A 7,105-nucleotide genomic window follows, 5' to 3' on the forward strand; every position below is an offset into this window, starting at 1 on the left:
TCATCCCAACCTAACTGCAAGACCCATAAGAGGCAGATGGTTGTAACACAAAGATGCAGCTTCATCCCAGCCAAAAGGTTCACCACAAATGGTCAGTGGATGTCACCCTTCCCCTGGGTTCAGCGGTGGTTGCAAAAGCCTTGGATACAGCCGCTGCCTATTGCTAGGAGCAGAGGAAAGAGAGGTGATTAATGCAGCGGTTCTCAACCTGTGGGTCATGACCCCTTTGGACTGAAGGTTGAGAACCACTGGACTAATGCAATGATGATTAGAGATGATGATGGGACACCTACTGGAGACTCTTAGAATGGGTTAGGACAGTGAAATCGCTGCTGGACTCCCCATAGTAGTTGGTGAGCCCTACTAAAATGATTTAGTTCTTCCTAAGTTTACCCCACTATTGCCTTCAAATGATAATACAGGAGAAAGGCAACTAGGATGGCAACCTTTATAAACAGCTCAGATCCCTCAGTAGAGAGAAGTTGGCATTGTTTTGGTGGATGTTAATGTGGTTTATCTCCTTTGGCAGCCAAATTACATGCCCAAATTTCTGTGCCTTTTTAAAGCAATATAAAGAATCAAAAAAAGACAAGCAGTTCCCATTTCTCTTTCCTTGTAAGGGTAGAGTTATTGAACCAGCTGTACTTCACTTTGTTCAAGGCAATGTTTCGTCAGCAGACCAAAGACCAAATGGGTCAGAGAGACATGAGAGCCAGCCAAAAAGGACTGTGAAGGAAACAGTGGAACTCCACACAGATGGCCATGGGGAAAACAAGTCTGGAGTTGCTGAGCTCACAGTTTCATGCTATGTATCAGCAACTCATTAGTGTGTGCGCCCTACTGTGTGTTTTATTTTCTAGGGCCTCTGATTTCACCTTTTTCTCTGGCTGTTAGACATATGCTCAAGACTCAAACATGCTAGAAATATTATTAATGTATTTAAGGAAAGGGTCAGCTGAGTGTGGTGCCTCACACCCGTAATCCCAGCAGTTTGGGAGGCCAAGGCAGGAGGATCACTTGAGGCCAGGAATTTGAGACCAACCTGAGCAACCTAGTATGACCCTGTCTCTATCAGGAAAAAAAAAAAAAGAAAGAAAAGAAAAGAAAACTAGATGGGCATGATAGCACACACCTATAGTCCTAGCAACTTGGGAAGCTGAGGCAGGAAAATCACTTAAGCTCAGAAGTTTGAGGTTATAATGAGCTATAATTAAACCCTGTACTCCAGTCTAGACAGAGTGAGATCCTGTCTCAAAAAACAAAATCATTTTACAGATCTATGTGAAAAAAGACAAACTCTCTAAAAGAGATTATAAGTAAAGAATATAAACAGACCATTCATGTGACCTGTAAACAGCTTTTTAAAAATTAATGTTCAGTCTCACAAGGAAGCAATAAATGCCAATCAAAATGATAACTAAATATTTTTGGCTAATCAAAAAGAAAATTAAAAATATAGTGTTGGTAATGATGTAGGAAAATTGGGTTGTCATACAATGTTGATGGAAGCATAAATTACCACAAGCTTTCTGAAAGGCAATTTGGAAATCAATAATTAATTAATAACTTAAAAGTGTGACTACTTTTGACCCACAACTCTATTTCTGAACACAAATTATGGTATATCATTATTTTTTCTTAGAAATCTGTTCACAGATGTGTGAGATTTTTAAAAATATACATAGCCACATTTTATTACCATGGAGGAAAATGTGCGTGCATGTGTATACACACCCATTTGCACACATACATAAAGAAAATTCTGGAAGACTACATACATTTTAACAATGGTTATAGATGATTTCATTTTCTTTTTTTTTTATAATGAGTATATATGTGTTCCTTTTTTGTTTAAATTTTTAAAAGGTTAAAACTGCAAAACAGAAATGAAGGTATTCTCTGTTTAAAAAAAATACATACATGTGCAAAGAGGAGACCAACAGACCCTTCACATGGGCTCTCTCAAAGTCGGCGTGAGAAATGCATGCACCATAGGATTAGTAACCGTTCATTCCCAGGGTTCTGGGAGTCAGACCAGGGGCAAACACAGAAGAGCCCTCCCCAGATCCTCAGTGATGATCTCTCTCCCTGCCTCACCAACTTCTCTTTCCAGTCCACGATCCTCATGGCTGTGACCATATGCAAGGGACTGGATGCTTGTGTCTCTCCAAAATGTGTATGTTGAAATCCTAACCTCCAGTGTGATGGTACTAAAAAGTGGCACCTTTGAGAGATAATTACAACATTAGGGTGGAGGAATTGTGCCTTAATAAGAGGGACACCAGAGAGCTCTTTTGCCCTCTTTATGCCATATGAGGATACAACAAAAATTGGTAGTTTACAAAGATGACAGTCAGAGAACCGGACTATGCTGGCACGCTGCTGGGGGACATCTAGCCTCCAGAACTGTCTGAGATAAATCACTGCTGTTTATAAACCACCCAGTCTATGGTACTAGGTTAGAGCTTCCCAGATTGTGCAGAACACCATGCCTGGGCTTCAGCCTCTACCAGCTGTCTGAGTCCTGTCTCTGCGTTGTGTGTGACCTCTGCTCTGACCTCTACACTCACTCTGCAGCTCACCCCTTCTCCAACCACCCACCCTTGACTCTGATTCAAAACAGTGGTTGACTGAGCAACACATTCTTTAAGAAAAGATTTTAATATGAAATCATGACTGTTCATCAGGCATCTGCTAGATACCTGATACTACAATCAAGCAAGTCAGATCATGTCACTTGTCTGACCAACACCTGCTCCAGCCTCTAGTCTCACTCAGATAATCAACCTCGGTTATCACAGTGGCAGTCAGGCCCATGGCCATCCTCTGACCTTTTCTCTCTCTATTCCTCCTCTTTCTCCCTCCATCCAGCCACCCAGCCTCCTGCTATTCCAGACTACGTATGGGCACTCCTGCACTGAGGATTTTCTATTGCTGTTTCCTCTGCTCTGGAGTTTTCCAGCAAGTATTCACCTGGCTCACACCCTCACACCCAAGTCTTCATTTAAATCTTCCCTCGTTAGGAAGGCTTTCCCTTACCGCCCCAACTAAAATTGAAATCACCACCGATCCCAGGACTTTTCTGTTTCTCCATAGCACTTCCCACCATCTGATTGTGATTTCACTCATTGGCTTTGTAGCTATCTACCCTCTAGGAAGGAAGCTCCCTGAGGACAGAATTTGTTTTCACTGTTGTGTCCTCAGCCCCTTGAATAATGTCTGGCACATAATGGGTTCTGAATAGACACATGTGAAATGCAGAAATGAAGATGCTTGATGACTCCAACGATAGCTTCAATCTTCCTAACTCTTTGGGAGGCAGACGTTCAGAACTCCAGTTTACAAAGAAGCAAAGAACCTCCATTTAAGAATGTTAAATTGTCACTCAGCAAGAAAACAGTAAACAAGATGGAAAAAACAGAATTATTAGATTCCAAAGCCAATCTCCTCTCTGCTAGGACTGCCTTAGGACGGCCCTTGTGGGATGCATTTTCACTATAGAAAAGTGTAGAGGGATTCAGATCATTCTAGTGCCTATTGTACATTTTGAAATATTGCTAGTCCACTTGAAAATCATATTCTAGACTTAAGAAGCTTGAATTAGCAAGATAATAGGCTAAAAAATTACTCCATTTGTAGAACACTCATTCATCTTGTCAGAGCGCCAGGACTCCTTCTCCCAGGGTTCTTTCGGGCTGTGCTACGCTCTTGGCCTAGACAAAAGCACTTGGCTTTGGAATTAGACATACCCAGATGCTAGTCTCAGACCTGGCATACCTTATCTGTGTGGCCCGAAGCCATTTGACTCACTCCTCTGAGCCCCAACATTCTCATCTGTAAGAGAACGTTAATATTTCCGATCTCGGGGGGTTCTTGCAAGGATTAACTGAAAGAAGGCATGTAGCTTAGTGGGTGGCACTTAGGAAATGTGCAGTAAAAGATCATTATCTTTTCCCAGGTGAGATGCCGGGACTACCAGTGGCTTCCTTAGGCTCATGATCAAGGGGCCGGTGTCTCCATGTCCCTCAAAAGTGAAGAATATAATGAAGACCATTCTCAGGCAGCTGGCCGAGGGCCATTTCTGGGGCCTCCATTTATGCCTTTGTAGCAGATTCATCACACATTACAACTATGTGTACCTTGCTTAAAAAAGTGAATTGCTTGTGGTGGGCGCCTGTAGTCCCAGCTGCTCGGGAGGCTGAGGCAAGAGAATCGCTTAAGCCCAGGAGTTGGAGGCTGCTGTGAGCAGTGTGATGCCACGGCACTCTACTGAGGGCCATAAAGTGAGACTCAGTCTCAAATAAAAAAAAAAAAATTTCAAAAAAGTGAATTGCACAAATTTTACACTTTTTCTACTCTTTGCTTCAATCTTATACTAAGATAATTTGATTATTACAAAGTGAGTGAGTGTGCGTGGTGTGCACATGCACATTTATGGCATACTCGCTGTGTGTGATTACCCATATATATGTTTTATATACATTATTTCACTAAGTGGCTGGTGGAATGCCCACTTTGATAGACAAGTGTGGTATTATGTGGTATTTTTTCTTGTCTTGCTATAGCACTTAGTATTTCAGATGATTATATTCACTTGCTGAAGTGTGTATTATTTTTCTCACCTAGCCTATGAGTTCCTTAAAGGTAGAGATCATGTCCATTTTTCTTTGTCATTTCCTCTCCAGTGCCTATAACAGTGTCTAGAACATAGTCAGTGTTCGGTTCTTTCATTTTCAAAGAGAAAATGTAAAAGAACAATACATTTTTCCGAAAATATTTAACTACTCTGAATAAGAGAGAATCCTCCACAAGACTCAGGTAACATGGTTTTCTAAAAGCCGATTTGATTAATTGGCATATGTTAAAAATATTGAATGTGTTTTTATGTAAAATTGCTTAACTATTGGGACTATTTAAGATTCTAACTTGTACTATAAGCAATTGATACCACTTCTGGGCAATGGGTACACCTTCCTCCCACCAACATCATCCCCACTATCAAGACTTCCTTTAGAAAACAGAAGAGAAACATTTTTAAAACCAACCCTGAAATCCCAGGTACGCACTCAGCAAATTCTCTTTTTTTTTTTTTTTTTTGAGACAGAGTCTCACTTTGTCACCCTCAGTAGAGTGCCATAGCACCACAGCTCACAGCAACCAAAGTGTTGGGCTCAAGTGATTCTCTTGCGTTAGCCTCCCAAGTACCTGGGACTACAGGCACCCACCACAACGCTCTGCTATATATTTTTAGAGATGAGGTCTCACCCTTGCTCAGGCTGATCTTGAACCTGTGAGCTCAGGCAATCCACCCGCCTCGGCCTCCCAGAGTGCCAGGATTACAGGCGCGACAGTAAATTCTTTTTATTCCAGTTCTAAATTCTTGGAGGTTTTTGTTGTTAAATCATGGTCAAATTTCATCTGTGTTGTTTATAGTTCAAAAATATCACACCCAGATCTCCAAATATATAGACAGTCTAAAAACATCTTTGTACGTGGTCTAGAGATACATCTTCAAAGGTATCCATTGAGATAGTCTTCAGGGTAAACATGCTGTGGGGCTCTACTCTCATTGCTGTGGTTTCCTTTCTCATTAATCAAACACAGGTGAAAAAATTGATGAAAAGGATAACCTTAGACCTTTGTACTTCTACAAAGATGTTGCCACCAAAGTCAAAAACTTACAGGGAATCAGTATAAGACATTTTGTTATTTAACGTCTTGCAGTACACTAGGACAATAAAAAATTTCAATATCGTTTAACTATTCTAACCAAGACTAATCAAATATGCAAGCTGCATTTTAAAGAATACAAAAAAAAAATGTCTAATGTAAGGTAGCAGTCAACTCAAACAAGTCATAAAGCTGGATGTAGAGCAATAGCTCAAATTTATTTGGTGCCTTGGTGAAGGCAGGTGAGGCTCAGTATGCATCAGCCCCAAAGAGTAAGAGTGCTTATCTTGTAAAGGTTTTAGGTAGGGTACGGGAGGCAGAGTGTTACTTTGCTGTGCTAGTGACTGTTGCCAGGTAGGGTTCCAGTTGGCTTCCTGCTGAGACCATTCTGTTCACTGGAGACAACGTGTTTACTAATTCCTCATTTCTTCTGGCTGGGTACCATAAGGGGGTAGTTTCAGCAGAGGTCACTCAACAGCCAAGATGGAGTAGCCTGTGCTCGCTCTTTGTGGAGTTCCTCCGACCAATCTATCATCTAATATGCACCAAAAAATTGAAGAAGAAATATATTGTAAAAGTCTAGGAGAAAAAAAATTGCTAAAGACTCCCTTTATCTCCTCTAAAGTATTTTTTAAATAAATTTTATTTCATATGCTTGAGGTTTACCACATGATGTTATAGGACACACATAGAGAGTAAGGTAGTTACGACAGTGTGACAGATTAATGTATCTATCATTCCATGTAGTTCCTTTGTTGTGTGTAACAAGAGCATCTGAAATTTATGTATTTAACAAAAATCTCTACTATAAGGAGTCCTATAAAGTTTTAATCAGACACAATTTTGTTGCAGCTGGCATGGGAAGGGAATAATTAGTTTCTATTTTTGGAGGTCCTGGTAATCAGAAATTCTATAATAAGTTGCCAGGCACAGGAAAGGATCCAACTGTGCTCAGGTCCCATCTCAGTGACAAAGGGATTAAGTGCCCAAGGAACACACTAAATTTCTGCATGTGAGAACTCACGATTATTCCATACTGTGGGGATACAGGAACAGAGTTCTTTCTAATCTCCTGTGGTATTTCCAAAGAAAAATACCCTCTCACTGATACAGCAGGAGAGAATTTCAGAAGACATGTGATCAGTGCCTTTTTTTTTTTTTTTCAACCAATGAGGAACTATATCAAAGAAGGGTTTTTCCAAACTGGATGAACCCACAAGGTGGCAAAGAGTCTTTTTTACTTTTATTTGTTAAAACAATAGAATAGATTAGCCAATTATTTAAAAAAATTAAAAGCAAAATTCTATCATTGGACTGGGTAGACTGGTTTCATCTGTGCAGGCATAAAGATGTCTGAGGCTCAGGTGAGAAGGAGGGATGACTTCTAGGAACTCTTATATTCGATAGAATTGATATGACTTGATCATGAAACTGG

This window comes from Nycticebus coucang, chromosome 13, assembly GCF_027406575.1.
Source record: "Nycticebus coucang isolate mNycCou1 chromosome 13, mNycCou1.pri, whole genome shotgun sequence".
Classification (NCBI taxonomy): Eukaryota; Metazoa; Chordata; class Mammalia; order Primates; family Lorisidae; genus Nycticebus; species Nycticebus coucang.